The sequence below is a fragment of the Sorex araneus genome, chromosome 9 (genome assembly GCF_027595985.1).
Source record: "Sorex araneus isolate mSorAra2 chromosome 9, mSorAra2.pri, whole genome shotgun sequence".
In the NCBI taxonomy this organism is placed as follows: domain Eukaryota; kingdom Metazoa; phylum Chordata; class Mammalia; order Eulipotyphla; family Soricidae; genus Sorex; species Sorex araneus.
Genome location: NC_073310.1, coordinates 38,954,014 through 38,975,708, shown reverse-complemented (window position 1 = coordinate 38,975,708; position 21,695 = coordinate 38,954,014). Strand labels below are relative to the sequence as shown.

The 21,695-nt window shown below is 39.2% G+C and overlaps 1 pseudogene; it reads right to left on the bottom strand.

Moving 5' to 3' along the window:
- Positions 1–15,694: 15,694 nt before the first annotated feature.
- LOC101549174 (39S ribosomal protein L47, mitochondrial-like) lies at positions 15,695–16,509 on the bottom strand (annotated as a pseudogene).
- Positions 16,510–21,695: the final 5,186 nt, after the last annotated feature.

The window sequence follows — 21,695 nt, the reverse complement described above, 5'->3', positions numbered from 1 at the left end:
CCAGTGTTGCGTTGTCAGCCGGCCAGGATTTTTCACTCTAACCACTGCCTTTCTTAATAAATTTGTCATATGAATATGAGTCTATGGCCTGTGTGGGTGGTTTTGCATGTGAGTTCTTGAACATCCGTTATCCTAGACTGATGGACATCTTCACATTCCTAGAGACTTCATGGTTACCAGATACCTACAATCTGGTTTTGGAGGATATGTCTACTATAATATCACATTTGATCTATGTCAATAGGTGCCATGGCACTGGTTGCTGCAGCATTGACTTTGAAGAGTATGTGACTGTGGCAGTATCTTTTTGTTCCTTATTAAAATTTTAATGATGTCTCAATGTAAGTGACATTGCCATATCTTAGTGTAACTCATTTCATGGACTTTGTAGAGTAAGATTAGTTTCATTCTATTCCATTTTTCTTTATACAATATGCTTGTGGAATTTCTCTTTATTGCTCCTGGATAAACTGGCATAAAATTTCCAGGTTATAAAAAACTTCATCCAGTCTGCTAATAAAGATTTTATCTCTCAGGTCTTAAAATTTTCTTTTCTCAAGTTTGGGTCTGAGTCATCCCCAAGAGCTCTGAGGAGAGAGGTATGATTTATATCTCTTACTGCGTTAAATTTCCTCCCACTTGTTAGCTATCTCAGAACTCCCAGTATTGCATGATTGAAGGAGAAGATACAAAATTTTTGTAGCTAAATGCCTTTGTGAGTTGAATATTCAAATCTTATCTTTTTCTCTTGAGAGAGCTGGAATTCTAACACCCCTTATGGCCTGGGATCTTCATAAATTTCTATTTTGTAACTGGTGGATTTCACTTGATTTAACTAGGATTAAGGTGATGCTTTTCTTTGCTATTTACCCCAACCCCCTACCCCGGAATCCTCTGATTTCCCCATACATCTCCTCTTTGGATCATTTAACTCTGGTGGGTGGGGTCATATCTATTGTGATGACCTACCTCTAGTTTCCTTTCATGAGTCTATATAGGAACTCACTAGAGAGTATACATATTCTCCGAGACTGGTGAAAGCCTCATTTCCACTGAATATATCACTCTTTGGCCATTCTATTGTACATGAATCCATAGACAGCCTTCAAATTTCAAGGAAGAGAATTAGGAAGGGCCTTTGTTACTCCCTCTCCAAACCATATTAGATTCTCTTAAGTGGTTCTCTCAAGTTCTTCTATGGATGAATGAACTCAAGTCATCGTGGGTAAGGAATGGGAAATATATAGGATTAATAAAACTCTCTGAGAAACACTATCAATCTTTGTTATGAAACTCAGCTTTCTTCAAAATAACTAATAGGTAGAAGGCACCAGTTTGGGGGACAACCTCCTTGCAAATCCAAGATAGACGGTCAGTTCTAGAACATGGTAGAAATTGGTTTGGGGACTTCTGCTCAAGTTGGGCAATAGAAAAAATCACATTAAAATATCCTATTATATTGGATTTTCTTTTTTTGTTGTTGTTTTTGGGTCACACCTGGCAATGCACAGGGGTTACTCCTGGCTCTGCACTCAGGAATCACCCCTGGCGGTGCTCAGGGGACCATATGGGATGCTGGGATTTGAACCCGGGTTGGCTGCGTGCAAGGCAAATGCCCTACCCGCTATGCTATCACTCCAGCCCCTATATTGGATTTTCTTATTAATTTGTATTTTACCTCTTCATTATGCCCTTTGTTTGAAAATCTTTCTGCCTACTTCCTCATTTTTTATCGCCCTCAACAATGGAATTTTCCAGAACTCTTTTCTTCTCTTTTTATATAATCCAGCTTATGTGTGTCATGGAATCACTATGGTATATGCACATCAACTTCTCCTTTCAACTCAAGGCCCAAATTAGAATGTTTATTTATAAAACGTCCTCACTTAGATATTTTATTATACATCAAGTGCAGAGTCAGAACTCTTAGTGCAATACTTCTTCCAAGGAAAAATCACCTATGATCTATTCTGGTCAAAGAAAATTACAATGACATATTATTACCCAAATTAGAAAACTTGAGAACACATTGACCCTTTCTTTTCCCATAAGATTTCTTTTCCCATAAGATTAGATAATCTGTTGTATCTTGAGACAGTTATAATTTTTTAAATTTTTTATTCTTGCTACCACCAGGACTTTTATCATTTTTCTGCATACGGTTTACTTTATTTTGATACTACTTTAAAAAAATTTTATCAGTGAATCACTGTGAGGTACAGTTATAGACTTACAAACTTTCGTGCTTGCGTTTCAGTCATACAATGGTTGAGTGCCCATCCCTCCACCAGTGCCCATTTTGCACCACCAATGGTCCCAGCATCCCTCCTACTACCCTCACCTCATCCTCCCCCCGCCCCACCCCACCTCTGTGGCAGGGCATTCCCTTTTGCTCTCTTTCTCCTTTGGGGTGTTGTGGTTTGCAGTAGAGGTATTAAGTGGCCATTATGTTTGGTCTATAGTCTACTTTCAGCCCGCATCTCCCATCCTGAACGGGCCCTCCTAGCACCCTTTACTTGATGGTCCTTCCTCTATATGAGCTGCCATTTTCCCCAGCATGTGAGGCCGGCTTCTAACCTGTGGAGTAATCCTCCTGGTACTTATCTCTACTATTGTTGGGTATTAGTCTTCCATTCTGTTACTTTATATTCCACAAGTGAGTGCAATCTTTCTATGTCTATCTCTCTTTCTGACTCATTTCACTTAACATGATACTTTCCATGTTGATCCACTTATATGCAAATTTCATGACTTCATCTTTTCTAACAGCTGTATAGTATTCCATGGTGTAGATGTACCAAAGTTTCTTTAACCAGTCATCTGTTCTCGGGCACTCGAATTTTTTCCAGATTCTGGCTATTGTAAACAGTGCTGCAATGAACATTTGGAGTGCAGATGTCATTTCTACTATACTTTTTTGCCTCTCCGGAATATATTCCCAGGAGTGGTATTGCTGGGTCAAATGGGAGCTCAATTTCTAATTTTTTGAGAAGCGTCCATACTGTTTTCCAAAAGGGCTGAACCAGTCAGCATTCCCACCAGCAGTGTAGGAGGGTCCCTTTCTCCTCACGTCTGCGCCAACACTTTTGTTCTTTTGGATGTGGGCCAGTCTCTGTAGTGTGAGACGGTATCTCATAGTTGTTTTGATCTGCATCTCCCTGATGATTAGTGATTAGGAGTGGTGCACAGGGGTCACTCCTAGCTCTGCACTCAGGAATTACCCCTGGCAGTGTTCAGGGAACCATATGGGATGCTGAGGATCGAACTTGGGTCATCCGAGTGCAAGGCAAATGCCCTACCCGCTGTGCTATCACTCCACCTCCCGCAATGCATCTTTTTTGTTATGAAAAATCATATTTTAAAAATTGAATCACTGTGAGATAAAGTTGCAAAGCTTTCATGTTTGACTTCAGTCACATAATGATCCACCACCCATCCCTCCACCAGTGCACATTTCCACCACCAATGCCCCCAGTATCCCCCCCTACCCAGACCTCCCCCTGCCTCTATGGCAGACAATTTCCCCCGTATTCTCTCTCTACTTTTGGGCATTATGGTTTGCAATATAGATACTAATATGGTATCACGTTTGGTGCTCTATCTACTTTCATCACACATCTCCCATCCTGAAGGATTCCTCTAACCATCATTGACTTAGTGATCCTTTCTCTATTCCACCTGCCTTCTCCCCCAGCTCATGAGGCAGGCTTCCAACTATGGAGCAATATTCCTGGCCCTTATGTCTAATGTCTTTGGCTGTCAGTCTCATATTATGTTATTTTATATTCTACAAATGAGTGCAGTCCTTCTATGTTTGTCCCCCTCTTTCTGACTCATTTTATTTAGCATGATACTCTCCATGACCATACACTTATAAGTATTCCGTTTTGTAGATGTACCAACGTTTCTTTAACCAGTCATCTCTTTTAGGGCACTCGGGTTGTTGCCAGATTGGCTTTAGTCAACACAGAGGTATTGCTAATACAGTATTCTTTCCCAATTCTTGGTTTTGAAGACAATAGGAGTAGTTTTTATAGGAGTAGGATTTAATTTGACTTTGTAAACTGGAATACTTAAACTGTCTTGGGGTCACTCCTGGTGATTCTTGGTAAATAAACTGGTGGTTTAATGCAGTGCCATTTGGATTCTAAGATGCTGGCATATTGGAACCATCTCAGTTGTGCTCAGCTGCCTCTGGGATGATACCCTGTGATGGGTGCTTAAAGAACATAGTACTAGAGATTGGACAAGACTTGGTCACGTGCAAGACATTGACTTAATCACTATACTATATCTCTGGCTCTAGTTCTCTCATATACATATGTATATATATACACACATATCTATACACTTACATATATATACACACATATATATTCATGCCAGTATTTATTGCTGTTTGTAAAATTTTGGAAGAAAAATATTATCTTAACACTGAAAATGCCAATATTTCCATAGAAGTTTATTTTACTTTATATAGGCAGTCTATAGAATTGTTTTAATTATGATTTCTATCCCTAAATATTTTATGATCTTCTTTAATTTAACTAAGTGTTAAAAAATACTTTGGTTAACTGCCAAATGATTCTTTTTATTTATTTTCTTCTTTCTTTTATCTACATATTCTACTAATTCTAGCCTTTGCAGACTGTTCTATCCCTGAAATATCTGATACATTTATAAAACCATATGTTGGGTGTGAACTAATGAGAGCAAAGTGAAAGATTAATGTTTTAATGTATCTTAACTCCAAACATGATACAGTTTTTTGGGGAGGGCCTTTTTGGATAAATATTAGCTTGACTTGCAAACTTCTACATTAGTTAACACCAACTACATTAATTCACGGGATAATGAACTTAATCAAAGAAGGCAAACACTAAATATGTGTCCAGAACTGAAAATTATTTCCCCTCTTTTTTAATTAAACCACTGTGAGATATATAGTTACAACATTGCTCATGATAGGATTTCAGTCATCCAATGAGTTAACATCTAACCCATCACCAGTATACATTTCCCACCACCAATGTCCCATTTCCCTCTAATCCTCCCTCCCCAGCCAGCTTCAATGATAGACACTTTCCTTCTGTCTGTCTGTCTGTCTGTCTATCTGTCTCTCCTCTTAGGCATTATGGCTTTCAGCACCTGTATTGAAATACCTGTCCAGAGTGATTATTTCAAACTATCATTGAACCAGACATTATTATTACTATTACTGCTATTGGGTCATACCCAGCAATGCTCAGGGGTTATTCCTGGCTCTGCACTCAGGAATTACTCCTGGCAGTGCTTGGGCGACCAGATGGAATGCCGGGGATTGAATTTGGGTTGGCCATATGTAAGACAAACGCCCTACCTGCTGTACTATTGCTCCAGTCCCAGAACCAGACATTATTTTAATGAAACAATGTAGTGTATGTAAGGATCTATTCACCTATCATATATTGTTTTGGTATTTAAACACTTGGGGCTATTGTTGATAGTTTTTAATTTCTCATCTATTTCTGTATGTCCAACATTCTCTATTCTATATGTTACTCCTGATATTTACTGTTAAATTATCAGATTTTTTCAAGTACTTTCCTTTTTATTCAGTAAATAAATATGTCTTAAAATTTTTTATTGTTGAGTGTGCTTTTTAAAAATATTTTATCATTGAGACATTGGGGTTTATAATACTATTTGTTAAACTTCTAAAGTTTATAGTTCTAAACACCTCACCTATCACCAGAGTGTCTGATTTTCTTCACCAATGTTTAAGCTATTAAGGGTCCCTCCCATAATAGCTCTTTTACAAAAACAAAATTTCCACTTATGTTGACTTTGACCATTTGTTGTTCCCTAGCTATTAAAACAATAGACCAAGTTATCTAGTCTCTGAGAAAATACATTTTTCCTAGCCTCACAAATTACACTGCATTTCTAGACAAGGACTTCTCAGGCTAGTATACCAGCCATGTCCCCAAAGTCAAATTCCATCTGTGCCAAAAGCATGTTGCCAATTATTTCAGAATACATATTCTCCATTTCTTTTTTCAAGCTCTACTGTTGCCTTGGACCTGTAAAGACGATACTTGGGAGTCATTATATCTCAGATTTTTTATAAAAGGGCATTTTCATCATAGAATCAGGGCTATGTAGTCATCAGTGAACATGAAAATCTAAGGCTACTTCATTTTAGATACATACTTTAAGAAATGAGGACCCCTATTACCGTGTTACAATATTAGACAATGACCCCCTACAGTAAAGGCAGTCCTGATCACCAGGATATAACTGCATTCTATATTATATTCAGATTCCAGATAGTACTAGCCCTTTTAATGATGAGATTTTTGTTTCTAATACAGCAAAATTGAACTTTCAGTATTTTTTTTTTTTTTGCTTTTTGGGTCACACCTGGCGATGCACAGGTGTTACTCCTGGCTCTGCACTCAGGAATTACTCCTGGCGGTGCTCAGGGGACCATATGGGATGCTGGGATTTGAACTCGGGTCGGCCGCGTGCAAGGCAAATGCCCTACCCGCTGTGCTATCGCTCCAGCCCCTGAACTTTCAGTATTATCATAGGTAATCCATATCTTTCTAGTATGCATCATTTTCTTTCTGGGGAGTTGTCAGGGGTGGATTCTGGGCCACAACTGGCAGTTATCAAAGGTTACTCCTGTACTTTTGGCTATATGCTCAGGAATCACTCCTGGCAGTGCTTGGGGGACCATGTGCAGTGCCAGAGATAGAACCAGGGTCAGCTGCATGCAAGCAAGTGCTTCAATCACTTTATTATCTCTTAATCTCTGTTTAAGTGACTATGTCTTTTCTTTTTAAATTTCAGGCGCTGTGATTTACAATATTGATACTGTCAGGATTTCTCTCCACTAGAGTGTTAGCTTCCTTCCACCATGTCCCAGTGATCCCCATCTCTCATTTACTCTCAACCCCCACTACAGTGTTGTGCTTCCTATTAAAGACCAGTTTATAGTTTCCACTGCCTTTGAGTCTTTGTTGTTTCTTTACTATGTGATTTTTTAAATTGAATCACTGTGAGCTACAGTTACAAAATTTTCATGTTTGAGTTTCAGTTATACAATGATCAAATACCCGTCCCTCCACCAGTGTACATTTTCTACCACTAATGTTTCCGGTATTCCTCTCCCTCACCGCCATCTCACCCCTCTCCCTGACCCTATGGCAGACAATCTCTCTCTCTACTTATGGATTTTATGGTTTGCAATACAGAGACTGAGAGGTCATCATATTTGATCCTTTATCAACTTTCCGCACACATCTCCCATCCTGAGTGATCTCTCTGTCACTGATGTAGTGATCCCTTCTCTATCCTAGCTGCCTTCTCTCCCAGCTTATAAGGCAGGCTTTCAACTGTGGAACAATCTTTCTGATTCTTGTCTCTACTGTCCTACGGTGTAGGTCTTATATTATATTTCATATTCCACAAATGAGTATAGTCATTCTATGTTGGTCCCTTTCTTTCTGACTCATTTCACTTATCATGATACTCTCCATGACCATCCGCTTATAAGCAAGTTTCATAACTTCATCTTTCCTAACAGCTGCATAGTATTCCATTGTATAATGTATCAAAGTTTCTTTAACCAGTCATTTGTTCTCGGGCACTCGGGTTGTTTCCAGATTCTGGCTATTGTGAACAGTGCTGCAATGAGTGTACTATGTGATTTTAAAATACAACATATTTTACTTAGCATGAGATTTAGCATGAGATTTACTTCACTTAGCATGAGATTCTCCAGACCCATTCAGGGTCTGTAATTCACAAATTACATGATTTTGTATTTTCTTATAGAGGAGTAGTATTCCATTGTCTATGTATACTACCGTTTCTTTACTCAGTCATCTATTGTTGGGCATGTGGGCATTTTTTTAGGCTTTGGCTATTGTGAATAGTACTGCAGTGAACATAGGAGTGCAAATGTATTTCTGAAGAGAGTTTCTGGGTTCTGCAGCAAATGCTAAGAAAATGGAATTGTTGAATCATATAGGAAATAAATTTATCCATTTTGGAGATGTGTCCATATTGTTTTCCAAAATGACTGGACCAGTCAACATTCCCACCAGTGGATGGGGGTTCTTTTTTCCATCCAGTGGCTTTTAAATGTCATTTTCAAATAATAAATATTAGCAACATCTGAGAATTTGTTAGAAAAAGATCAACTAGCTGCAAAAAAATCTCAGATAGCCATTCTTGTCTGAGACACCCTGTGCACTCCTGGTGCAGGTCAGCGCCTGCCTAAAGTTCCAGCATTCGCTTGTTCCCACTCTCCAAAGTCACTGCCATGCCTGTGGCCAGATTCCATCCTCTTAGGACTGAACCTCACAGAGAAATTTACCTGCCAAAAAAAAAACAGGAACATGGTCCTGTGACTAAAATCTCCAGGTTTTCTCGAAGACAGGATAGGATACCTCCCCGCACCTGCCCATACTTTCAGAAGCCCCAGGAGTCATGCCCATTCCCCAAAGCCAAAATCCAGTAAAAATTTAACTCAAGCTTCACCGCCCAGTTAAAAAGTTTGGGTTTCCTGGAGTGACATCTCCTAATTCTACAACACTGGTAATCCAGTAGTAGCATACCAGATTGGATGATATGTAACTTATAAGACAATCAAACTGACTAATAAAAACATTAACACAGAAGGCTGAACTTGCAACAAAATCTTAGTTATCTGTCATACAAGGACTTAGAGTCTCCATAATAAGATACAAAAATTTACACTATGTTTCTCCTAAGGAAAATTTTTTTTTAAATCTTTCTGTTAGTATTTTTTTTTGTTTAACAGGTAAGAAGAAATGCTTGACCACTCTCTAGATCTAAATCAGAAACTTTAGAGGTAAGGTTCACAGATGTACGTTATTTATATTTTTACCTTTATTTTTTAAATTGCAGAAAACTGGTCAAGAAGAGAATAAGTGTGTATGTCTCAGGAGTGTAGTATCACCGCACCATGCTTCCCACCAAAGTACCCCTCTCCTAGACTTCTAGGCCCTTTCAGCTTTGGATTTCAGTTTTGTGCCCTAAGTCAAAGGTTTATTTTCATTAGATATTGTCTCTTTCCTTGGTTTGTCTTTAATGAGTGAGACCATCTGACTTATTTTGCTTAAAATGACACCCTCCAGCTTTTCTATACATGCTAAAAGGCAAAAATCTTGTCTTTTCTAATACTTGAGTAGCATTCTGTTGTGTATATATGACTATATGACACATCTTCTTTACCCATTGATCTATCATTGGACATTTGGGTTGTTTACATACCCTGGCCATTGCTGCAATAAATTTGTCTGCATACATTTTTTTGAATTAATGTTTTTGTGGTTAGAAGGGACAACCCAAAGAGTGAAATTGTGGGTCATATGGAAGGTCTATTCTGAACCTTTGGAGAAATCTTCATATTGTTTTCCAGGGATAATAAATCAGAAATTATTCTCTCAACAGCGACTAAGTGCTCCTTTTTTACCAATTCCAAGACACAGGTCATCTCCAGACATTTTCACTGGTATGAACTGAGATCTCATTGAAATTTTGATTTGCATCTGTGTGATAATAAGTGATCATGAAAATTTTTTTATATGCTTGCTGGCCAACCATATGCAGGATATGTTTTAGCATATGCAATAACACATATGATAACATGTTTTGTTGTTGAATATTGTAAACTTTTATATATTGTGAATGTATATATAAATGGACTGGAGTGATAGCACAGCGGGTAGGGCATTTGCCTTGCACATGGCCGACTTGGATTTGATTGGTCTGCCCCTCTCGGAGAGCTTGGCAAGCTACCAAGAGTATCCTGCCCGCATGGCAGAGCCTGGCAAGTTACCTGTGGTGTATTCGATATGCCAAAAACAGTAACAACAAGTCTCACGATGGAGGCATTACTGGTGCCCGCTGGAGCAAAATTGATGAACAACAGGACAACAGTGCTAACAGTATATATAAATACACACATACACACTCACACACACATATATATAAATATACATACATATATCTGATGTATGGTGTGCTAATATTTTTTCCAATTTGGCAATGTGCTTTAAAACTTTTGATCTGAGTTTCTTCTTGAACTTTAAAAACTTTTAAATTTGATGTAAGTCCACTGTTCTTGTTATCTTTGCCAGTGGAGTCAAATAATTGAATTTACCTCTGTGGTCCATATCCTGGAAAGTTCTGACTACATTTGACTATATTTTATGAATTCTTGCATAAGCTCTAGGTCTTTAATCTGCCTTTAATTACTTTTTCTATATGATTTGTGATATGATCCATTTGACTTATTTTGCACGTGGATATGCAGTTTTCCCTGGTCTGCTTTGTGCACCCAGATCCTGGCATAGGCTAACCTTACATAAATCTGAGGGTCTATCTGGGCTCTCAAATATGAGAGTCTATCTTTATTTCAGTATCACGAAGTTTAGATTACTCTAGCTTTATGGTATGATTTTGTCAGGAAATGCAGTATCTCTCATCTTCTTTATTTCTCAGAAAGGCTTTGTTTATTTGGGGATGTTCATGATTCCATTCAAAATTAAATGGACAAAATTAAATGGAATTTCTCAAAGTCCTTGAAAAATTTCATTAGAATTTTGATAAGGATTGCATGGAATCTGTATCTTTGGGTAGGATGGTCATTGACAATATTAATTTTTGAATTAATTCCATAATCCAAGATAGATCTTCAATTTATTTCAATAGTAACATAGTGTTTTTAATTGAATCATCATGAGATACAGTTACAAACTTTCATGATTAAGTTTCAGTCATACATTGATCGAGCAACCATTCCTCCACCAGTGCACATTTTCCACCATCAATGTTTCCAGTATCCCTCTGCCACCCCCACCCCATCCCACACCCTGCCTCTGTGGCAAGCATCTTCCTTCTTATTCTCTCTACTTTTGGGCGTTATGGTTTGCAATACAGATACTAAGAGACCTTCATGCTGGTTCATGAAAATGCATACTTTCAGCATGCGTTTTCCATTCCAAGTGATTCCTCCAACCATTATTGACTTAGTGGTCCTTTCTCTATCCCAACTGCCTTTTCCCTCAGCACGTGAGGCTGGCTTCCAAATTGTGGAGCCATCCTCCTGGCCCTTATCGCTACTGTCTTAAGGTGTTAATTTCATATTATGAGTAACATAGTTTTTGATGTCCTTCCCCCTTTTCTGCTGTTTTTTAATTTAATACTATTTTTAATTGAGATACACAATTATAAAGTTGTTCATGTTTAGGTTTAAATCATACAATGTTCTCTATGGTTGATGCTTATCTTCTCTCTCTCCCTCTCTTTTTCTTTTGAGCATTAGGGTTTGAAATACAGGTACTGAAAGATTATCATGTTTGTCTCTACTTACTTTTAGCACTCAGTTCTTGTCCAGAGTGATCATATCCAACTATCATTTTCATAGTTGTCCCTTCTCAATCTTAACTGCCCTCCCCATCACTAGTTTTGGCAAGTTTCCAACTATGAACCAGTCCTCCTAGTCCTTGTTTCTACTGTCCTTGGGTTATTAGTCTCAACTATGTTTTGTTTAATCCTGCAAATGAGTGCATTCTATGTCTGTCCTTCTCCCTCTGACTCATTTCATTCAGCATGATAGTATTCCACATGTAGATGTGCCAATAGTTTCTTTATACAGTTGTCTGTTCTCAGGCACTTGGGTTGTTTCCGGATTCTGGCTATTTTGAATACCGCTGCAATGAACTTCCCCAGGGTATATTCCCAGAAGTAATATTGCTGGGTCATATGGAAGTTCAATTTCTAGTTCTTTGAGGAATGCCCTTATTTCTTTTCAAAAAAGGCTGGATCAGTCGGCATTCTCACCAACGATGAATGAGAGTTCCTTTCTCCCCGCATTTATTCTGGCACTGGTTATTCTTGCTCTTTTTGATGTGTACCAGTCTCTGTGATGTGAAATGATATGTCATTGTTGTCTTTTTCCTCTGACAAACTTCACTCATCATGATACTCTACAGGTGGTGCATTCGATATGCCAAAAACAGTAACAACAAGTCTCACAATGGAGATGTTACTATTGGTTGCTTGAGCAAATCGATGAACAATGGGACAACAGTGCTACAGTGCAGTGCTACACACACACACACACACACACACACACACACACACACATACACATACATATTTTCCCCCTTCAGCTTAGAAAAAGACTTAAAAAAATTCTGCGTCTTCACATGATGAAGAAAAATTAAAACAAAAAATTAAGGATTAGAGATAATATTAAGCCATGTGATTAAATGGTCTGGAATTATATACAAGAATGAGTGCCTATAAAACTAGTTAGGGTCCAGAGCAATAGTACATTGAGCAGGGTTTGCCTTGCATGTGGTCAACCTAAGTTCAATTTCAGCACCCCAGATGATACCCTAAGCACTACTGGGGATGTTTCCTCCATGCAGAGCCAGCAGTAACCACTGAGCGCCCCCCCACCCACCCACCCCCCACAAAAACAAAACCGAACCAAAACAAAGTAAAAAAAACTGGTGGAATAAAGATAAAGTCAGTAGATTATACCAATGTCAGCTTTCTGATTTTCATATTCTGGTTTTCTCTACTCCTCTATTTATGTAAAATATAGTTAGGGGGGAATTGGGGGCAAAGTAAAAAAAAAAAGATTTCCACCAAGTGTATAGCACTGGAATCTCACCTTTTTCCCAGTGGTGGATTACCTGTTTAGGAATTGGCTTTTTGGGAATTCGCTCTCACAGTCTGTTACTATAGACAGAGATATTCAATATGATTTCCATCAACTAGGTTTCCATGGGTCACCAAAATTGCATTCGTTGTTGACATTGACTCTTGTTTCTATCCTAGTTTCTTGACTCCCATCACTATGTTACAAGCATCAGGTTGTAGGAATGGGTTGCCTTACTCTCCAGAGAAAAGGTCCACACCTTAGAAATCTCTTTGTGGTTACAGTTTGTTGCTCTGCAATAGGGTTTGTTTCATGGGGATGCCATCCCTATATCCCCAATCTGTCTGTGTGCTCTCCTCTTTTATGTTGTGGAAGCTTTGTTTTTTTATGGTTTCAGTTCAATTTCTGTATAGATAAATCCAAGTTTGGGTAGAGCTTTTGCCAAGATTGCAAGAGGATGCAAACTCAGGTTCTTTCTATTAGCCATTTGTGGCATATAACCCTAGAAATCTGTTTTATTAAGTGATTCAGATAACACTAAAAATTGAGGACTGTACATAGCATACGAATTCAGACAAGCTCCATAACTATTAATTACTAGTTGTCTCATTTACTTGCTTTCTAGTAACCTGTGATTTTTTTTTTGAGGGGAGACAGGGCTTGTTATGTGATTTTCAGGAAGTGGGTGAGTAGAGGGGCTTCTGGTAATTCTCATTCAACCAGGCTGGAAGTTCAGTGTGAAGACCCAAGAACACCTGTTCATGCCTGGGGGTCTTCAGGATTGCTCCCGGCAATGCTCAGGGGACCATGCAGTGCCAGCTATTGAACTGGTATTGGTCATGTGGAAGGTACATGCCTTATTTTGATAGAATATTAGAAATTTTTGTTAGCTTCCAACTTTACTCAACCTTGACCCTTGCCAACTAAAAATCAGGAGGATAAGGGTTTTTTAAAAAAAAATTATCTTAGGAACTATGATTTATAATATTATTAATGATAGGGTTTCATGCCAGCAACATTCCAACAACACACCTTCCACCATTGGTGGAGGACACAATGGTGTCTGCTTCTCTCCACTATTGTCTTGGGGTTCCCCCAAAAACTCTCTCCAACTCACTCCCATTAGCTATTAGAAACAGTTTGTAAGACAATATTTTTCTTACCTCTGGTCCCCATGTGTCTTCTAATGGAAGACTCTTGTTAAACTCAGTTATTAACTTCCATGTCTGGGCTTTCCTCAAACAACCACTCTTGAAATATTTATATTATTTATTTATATTTATTTATAAATATTTATGTTTATGTAGTGAGTTTAACAGTCATAGTGAGGTATGAAGTTGTAGTCCTCAAATATCTATCATATTATAAATCAATAGTAAGTCAATACAATTTTCAATTTTTTCTTGGGGGGAATTTTGGTCACATCCTGTAGTGCTTAGATGTTACTCTTGGCTCTGCACTCAGGAATTACTTCTGGTGGTGCTGGAGGAACCATACAGGATGTTGAAGATAGAGCCAGGATTGGCTGCATGCAATGCAAGCACCTTTCCCATTGCATTATCTCTCTGGTTCTACAATTTTATTCTTTAAAGTATTTTATATTTATCTCTAATAATTTAATATATTTTGATGCTATGAAAATTGTACATTTAAAAAATTTTGCTGTTTAAATGTTTGCTGGCATATAAAGAAATTACTGACTTTTGTGTTTTGATCTTGTTAGAACTTGAAAAAAGTTTTAAAAACTTTTACAGATTTGCTGAATTTTTTTTTTTTGCTTTTTGGGTCACACCTGGCGATGCACAGGGGTTACTCCTGGCTCTGCACTCAGGAATTACCCCTGGCCGTGCTCAGGGGACCATATGGGATGCTGGGATTTGAACCCGGGTTGGCCGCGTGCAAGGCAAACACCCTACCCTCTGTGCTATCTCTCCAGCCCCAGATTTGCTGAATTTTAATCAACATAAAAATTGTGCAATGTAATATCATAATGCTGAACATATATTGTCAAGTGATTACAATAGTAAAATTAATTAACACATATATCACCTCATATAGCTATTTTACTGAGATAATGTATAGTTCTCATCATTATGTGTGATGAGAACTTAGCACTGCTTAGGTACACAATACTATTATCTATAGTTAACTTGTTATACTTAGTCAAAACCTATTCTACTTAGAATTGGAAGTTTGGGTCTTTTGAACAATTTTAATTTCACTCCCATACTCCTGGTAAACAAAAATCTATGTTATTTCTATAAAGTTTCTTTTTATAAGTGAGATAATTTAACACAAAACCCACAAGACTTATTCATGTTCTTGAAAAGGACAAAATTTTTACCTTGTATGGTTGAAAATATTTCATCATATACATGCAAACATATAAACATTATCTCTCTGCCCACGTGATATTTGGAATTTATTTCCATGTCTTCACTATATCACTGTATCACTGTCATTCCATTGATCATCGATTTGCTCGAGTGGGCCCAGTAATGTCTCCATTCATCCTAGCCCTGAGATTTTAGTAGCCTGTCTTTACTCGTCCTTCCCAATGATGCTGTATTAGAGGCTCTTCTGGGTCAGGGGAATGAGAACCATCATTGTTACTGTATTTGGCATATGAATACGTCACAGGGAGCTTACCAGGCTCTTCCCCGTGTGGGCAGTGAACTCTTGGTAGCTTGCCAGGTTCTCCAAGAGGGAGAACAAGGCTATCAGACATCCAAGCTTCTGGAAGCTTAGTTTTATAGTCTCTGGATGCTGGCCATTGATGAGATTACACAGTGCCGGGGGCAGTTTCTGGGTGTGACTGCCTATCTTCTGGAAAACGGGGAATCTGGGTGGAAGAGGCCCAGTCCCAAACCGAGCAGTCTTGGAGATCTCGGCTCTGGGTCCTGCACACCTGGGTTCCTCTGCTGGAACGTTTCCATATCTTAGTTATTTTTTTTTTCATTTAACTAAAATGTTTCTTTATAAGCTTCTAAACATACTTGCTTTGTACATCAACTAGTATCCAAGAAAAACAAAGCAGTAAATTAAGAGTCCAAATGTCTTAGGCTGCACTTGACTTCTGGGCTCCAGAGAGAGGGAACTTTTCCTGAAGAAACTTTTGATTCTTTTTCTCTAAACTTGTCTTCCTTGCTCTGGTGCGCATTTGTTTCTCAAGTCTCAGTCTGAGAAAAATGATCCACATAAGGCAATGAAAAGAATCGTTTCCTTTTATATTTTTTATTTAGGTACCAAGGTATAGGCCACTGCTTAAACTTGTGCCAGATAACTCTTTCAAAGATGTTTCTCCTCCAAGCACCGGGTCTAGTATTTTCTCGGCCTGTCTGAAGAAGTCTTATGGCACCTTCTCTTTCCTGGACAACTTTATCTAATGCTTCCATGGATTCTATGACCTTGTCGAGCCTCTCCGGACTGGGCATGGGCACCCTCTGTGGCTTGGCCTCCTGATCCAGCATCAGGAGCATGTTCCTGTCCTTCAGCAGGACATACCAAAGCTTATGTAAATCTTCATTACTTTTGTTCCGTAACTGCTGGCAGGTCCAAGCAGCACCAGATTTCACCTTTTCTTCCCCCCAATTCTTTGGATCATAAAAAATTCTTCCAGTTCATTCCTGGGCAATGTGGTATGAAGCAATAGACACTGGTGAAAAGATGCAGCATTTGGATTCTTTGTCAAGAGGCTAAGACAGAACCTAAATCCCGTGCCCGCGGGGCTCTGAGCACTTATGAATGACCTGGAAGCCTTCAGAGCAGTAGAGACCTTCCTGCAAAGATTCCCTAAGGTGGCCACAGCCATTTTTTTTTTCCGCGCAAGAAGCTTAGTTATTTTAAATTTGGCTGGAGCGATGGCACAGCAGTAGGGCATTTGCCTTGCACGCGGTTGACCAGGATTTGATTCCTCCACCCCTCTTAGAGATCCCAGCAAGCTACTGAGAGTATCTTGCCCGCACTGCAGAGCCTGGCAAGCTACCCATGGCGTATTCAACATGCCCCAAACAGTAACAAACAAGTCTCACAATGGAGACATTACTGGTGCCCGCTCGAGCAAATCGATGAGCAACGGGATGACAGTGACAGTGACAGTTATTTTAAATTATTTTTCAATGAACACGGAGGCACAATATTTATTTTAGAGAATAATTTTATTTTCTTTGGATATATACCCAGAAATAGAATTGTTAAATCATATACAAGGATTCTCTTTTCTCCATATTCTCACCAGCACTTGTTATATTTTAAAATTTTATTTTAGTCATTATAATTAACAATATTGTTAATTGTAAAAAGTACAAATGCGCGCACATGGAAGGGGGTGATGTGTGATGTGTGTGTGTTGTTTGCAGGCTCTCGGGGCAGCGCTCTCTCTCTCTCTCTCTCTCTCTCTCTCTCTCTCTCTCTCTCTCTCTCTCTCTCTTGCCTCTCACATTCAGTACTCTTGAGCCACTGTCTATGGACCGGATTGGATGGCTCCTCCTTGTGCTCTGCTTCTGTGTGTGCTGCTGTGCTCTCTTCTGTCTGTCTATTCTGTTTCTGTCTCTGTAGTCTCTCCTCTGGTCTCTTCCAACCTCTCTCGGTCTCTGCTTCTGTGTCTTCTCTTTTGCTTCTGTGTCTTCTTCCTCTACTTCTGTGTCTTCTTCCCCTTTTGTGTCTTCTCTGCTTCTTCTGTGTCTTCCCACTTGCTTCTATGTCTTCTCCTTCTGTGTCTTCTCCCTTCCGTGTCTTCTCTCGTGTCTTCTGTCTTGCCTCTGTGTCTTCTCTGTGTCTTCCCCCTGCTTCTCTTACAGTCTTAGTTTATATAGCAATCACATAGGGTGGTGACACAAAGGTGGGTTGAACATTAACAAATCAACAGAGGGGTAAGACCACTCCTCCAGGAGATTAACAAAATCTCATCCAAGAAGATTACTCCAGATTACTAGGAGATCCGCTCAAGGGTGGGATTTAAATAAGGGTGTGTTGCTTTCTTCCTTCCTCAGCTAGTAATCCACTGGAATAGTTGTGGTAAATCTACTTGAAATATTTCTAGCAAAATATTTGTATGAGCACAGTAAGAGATATATCAAACTTAAAGTTTGGTTCTTCCTGAGGACATCTCACTATATATTCCAGACCACAGTCCTCAAGTCAGGTTAGTCTTCCTAACCCCAGCTGGGTCCTAGTCTCGTCGTTACTTTTGGATCATGACAGTATTTGTTTATGACCATGCTCTCAACCTATAGTTGAATATTGTGGCACTTTGGTCTGGCCCATTTTGATGCCAGGGTAGGTGATAGCTTGCCCTGGGTCCATTCCAATCCTGCTTTTGGGGTGCTAGGAACTAAGAGCAACTGTGTTGAGAAAGCAGATGCCCAGGAGTAAATATTATTGGAGCCAATCAGCTCCCAAGTTATAAAGCATAATATTAACTGTCTTCCTGTGTCCATACAGAAAAGGCATTGCTTTAAGGTAAACTAAGTTCCATGCTGCAAGGCTAAAAGGACAAACCCCATGTTATCATACAGTTAGTTATAGGGTTTTTTTTTAAAGAAATAATGCACTTTTATTGTTAGAGATGAACAAAATATATTATATATATTATTAATGCCTTTTGACAGTAGGTTGAAAAGAAAAAATGAAAATTTAAATTGCTTGCTATTTTACTTTGAACATTATAAAAAAAACCATCTTAATATTCTGTCATTAAATAGATTGTTCAGCAGTCAATTTTCTGGAATCTTGGGTTTCTGGTTTATGTTTGTTTTGTGGCTCTACCAACAATGCTCAGGGCTTACTCCTGGCTCTCTGTTCAAAAATTACTCTTTGTGGGATCAGGGAACCATATAGGATGCTGGGTATTGATCCTGACTTGCTGCTTGCAAGGCAAATGTCTTATTTTCTGTACTATCTCTCCAGCCCTATGGTAAGATTTTTTTTTTCCATTTGAGAAAATGGACTCTTGAAATTCAAGAAATTTGGTATTTGTTACCTTAGAAATTCTTTTTTTTTCCCGAGTGCCCTAGAACAGATGACTGTGTGGGGGGAGACGGGACTGGGGAGGGTGGGAGGGATGTTGGGTTTACTGGTGGTGGAGAATGGGCACTGGTGAAGGGATGGGTTATCAAACTTTGTATGGGGGAAACATGAGCACAAAAATGTACAAATCTGTAACTGTACCCTCACGTTGATTCACTAATTAAAACTAAACTATTAAAAAATTCTTTTTTTGCAATTTTTATATATGTTATTTTCATAAAGTAGTTCACAATAGTTCATTGTAGATAATATTCAAACACCAATCTCACCACCGAGCACCTTCCCACCATAATAAGAGGCAAGTGTGTGAAGGTTATTATATGTTGCTGTATTTCATTCTGGAGCCATTTAAGCCCTTATATGAGAGAATACAGGCAAGTATGTAAAACCAAACAAATGTGTGCTACTTTTTGGTACATAAGTGGGCTAGAGTATAGGAGATCACTCAGCCTCAAATGCGGCTGCATGCTCCAGGAAATTCTGTATCACTTTCTTATGGGAGCCTTGGTTCTTGGTTGTTGATGAGATTACATGTGCTGGAGGGCAGTTTGTGGGTGTGACTGCCAAGATACTGGAAAACTGGGATGCTGAGGGGTGGAGGCTCTGTCCCAATCTGAGCGGCCTTGGAGGTCTCAGACAGAGGTCCTGCATACCTGGGTTTTTCTGCAGGTTCCCTCATAGCTGAGACCCGTCAAAGCATGCGGAGGGTGGCCTTGAGCATGGTGGTGGTTGGGTTCTGGAGGGTTTAGACTGCTGGGGTTCTGCTTGGGGTAGGGAGGGAAACTCAACCTACCCCACTCCGAGGTGCCTGGGTGTAGACAGCCCGGCACAGGGTCAGGACATTCTGCCAATGATAGGTTTAACACATAAAATGCTCCGACACCCCACCCTCCACCAGAATATCAACTTCTCTCCACTATTGTCTCAGGGTCCTTCACTCGGCATACCCTCACCCTGCTGTCATCCCCCCATGTGGTAGGATCAGTTTTATAGATCAGTTCTCAAGTTCTATTGCCTTTGGCCATTTGCTGTTCTCTTTCTATGTTTTTTAAACAACATATGAGAGAGAGCATTCTGTATTTATCTCTCTTCTGACCAACTTCACTCAGCATAATACCCTATGGTTTTATCCATGTAGCAGCATATTACATAATATTTTTCTTTTCTTTTAACTGGATTGTATCCCATTATATGCACATATATGTATAAACACGCATATGCATTTCTTTTTTTAATATAGTTTTTTTTATTGAATCACTGTGAACTGGAGCGATAGCACAGTGGGTAGGGCATTTGCCTTACATGTGGCCGACCCAGGTTCGATTCCTCTGTCCCTCTTGGAGAGCCTGACAAGCTACCGAGAGTACCCCTCCCACTCGGCAGAGCCTGGAAAGCTACCTGTGGCATATTAAATATGCCAAAAACAGTAACAATTCTCACAATGGAGATGTTACTGGTGCCCACTCGAGCAAATCGATGAACAATGGGATGACAGTGCTATTGAATCACCGTGAGGTATACAGTTACAGGCTTACAAAGTTTTGTGCTTACATTTCAGTCATACAATGATCGAGCACCCATCCCTCCACCAGTGCCCATTCTCCACCAATGATACTAGTATTCTTCCCACCACCACACTCCATTCCTCCTAACCCACCCCTGTGGTAGGGCATTCCCTTTTGCTCTCTCTCCTTTTGGGTGTTGTGGTTTGCAATAGGGGTATTGAGTGGCCTTCATGTTCGGTCTATAGTCTACTTTCAGCACACATCTTCCATCCTGAGCAGGCTCTCCAAGAACCCTTTACTTGGTGGTCCCTTCTCTATATGAGCTGCTTTTCCCCCCAGCATCTGAGACCAGCTTCCAAGTTGTACAGCAATCCTCCTTGTACTCATCTCTACTATTTTTGGGTGTAAGTCTCCCATTCTGTTACTTTATTTTTCACAAATGACTGCAATCTTTCTATGTCTGTCCCTCTCTGACTCATTTCACTTAGCTTGACACTTTTCATGTTGATCCACTTAATGCACATGTATTTTTTACCCACTCATCTGTTCTTGGACTTGGGTTGGTTCTAGATTTTTGCTACTGTTCACAGTATTCATAGTGTTGTAATGAACATAAGATCACAAATGTCTTTATGTTTTGTTTTTCTTTGTGGTCACAACTGGTAGTGCTCAGGGCTTATTTCTGAGTCTGCACTTGGGGATCACTCATGGAGGGCTCAGGGTACCATATAGGATTCTAGGGATCAAGCCTGGGCCAGCTGCATGCAAGGCAAATGCCCTACCTGCTGTACCTTTGCTCCCGCCCTCAAATGTCTTTTTGGAATAGTAATTTTGAACCCTCAAGTAAATGCCCAGAAGTGGAATTGCTACATCATATGAATATTAATTATTAAGATATTATTTTTAATAAGTGTCTATATCGTTTTTTACAAGGATTGAACCAGTTGACATTCCCGTCAGAAGTTGATGAGTTATTTTTTTATCGCAGGCCTAGCACTGGTTGTTTTTGATGTGTGAATGATTAACAGGTGTAAAGTGTTATCTCATTGTTTTTATTTGCATTTCTCTGATAAGTGATGCATACATTTTCATCTGTCTACTAGCCTTCTGTATTATCTTCTTTGAGAAAGTTTTGGTTTGCATGTCTTCCCAATTTTATGAGAATTTGTTGTTGCTGTTTGTTTTATTCTGTTTTATGATGAGAAGAGGGTTACATCCATTAGTACACAGGTCTTACAGGCAATTGCCCTGCCTGTTGTACTATCTCTCCAGTTCCATGTTTTACAAGTGTTTAATATAGCTTGAATATTGTCTTTGTCAGAAGAGTGGTGGGAAAATATTCTCTTCAAGTCTGTAGAGTATCTTTTTTTTTTAATTCTTTTATTGATTCACCATGTGGAAAGTTACACAGCTTTCAGGTTTAAGTCTCAGTTATACAATGCTCAAACACCCTGTGGAGTATCTTTTTTTTCTGG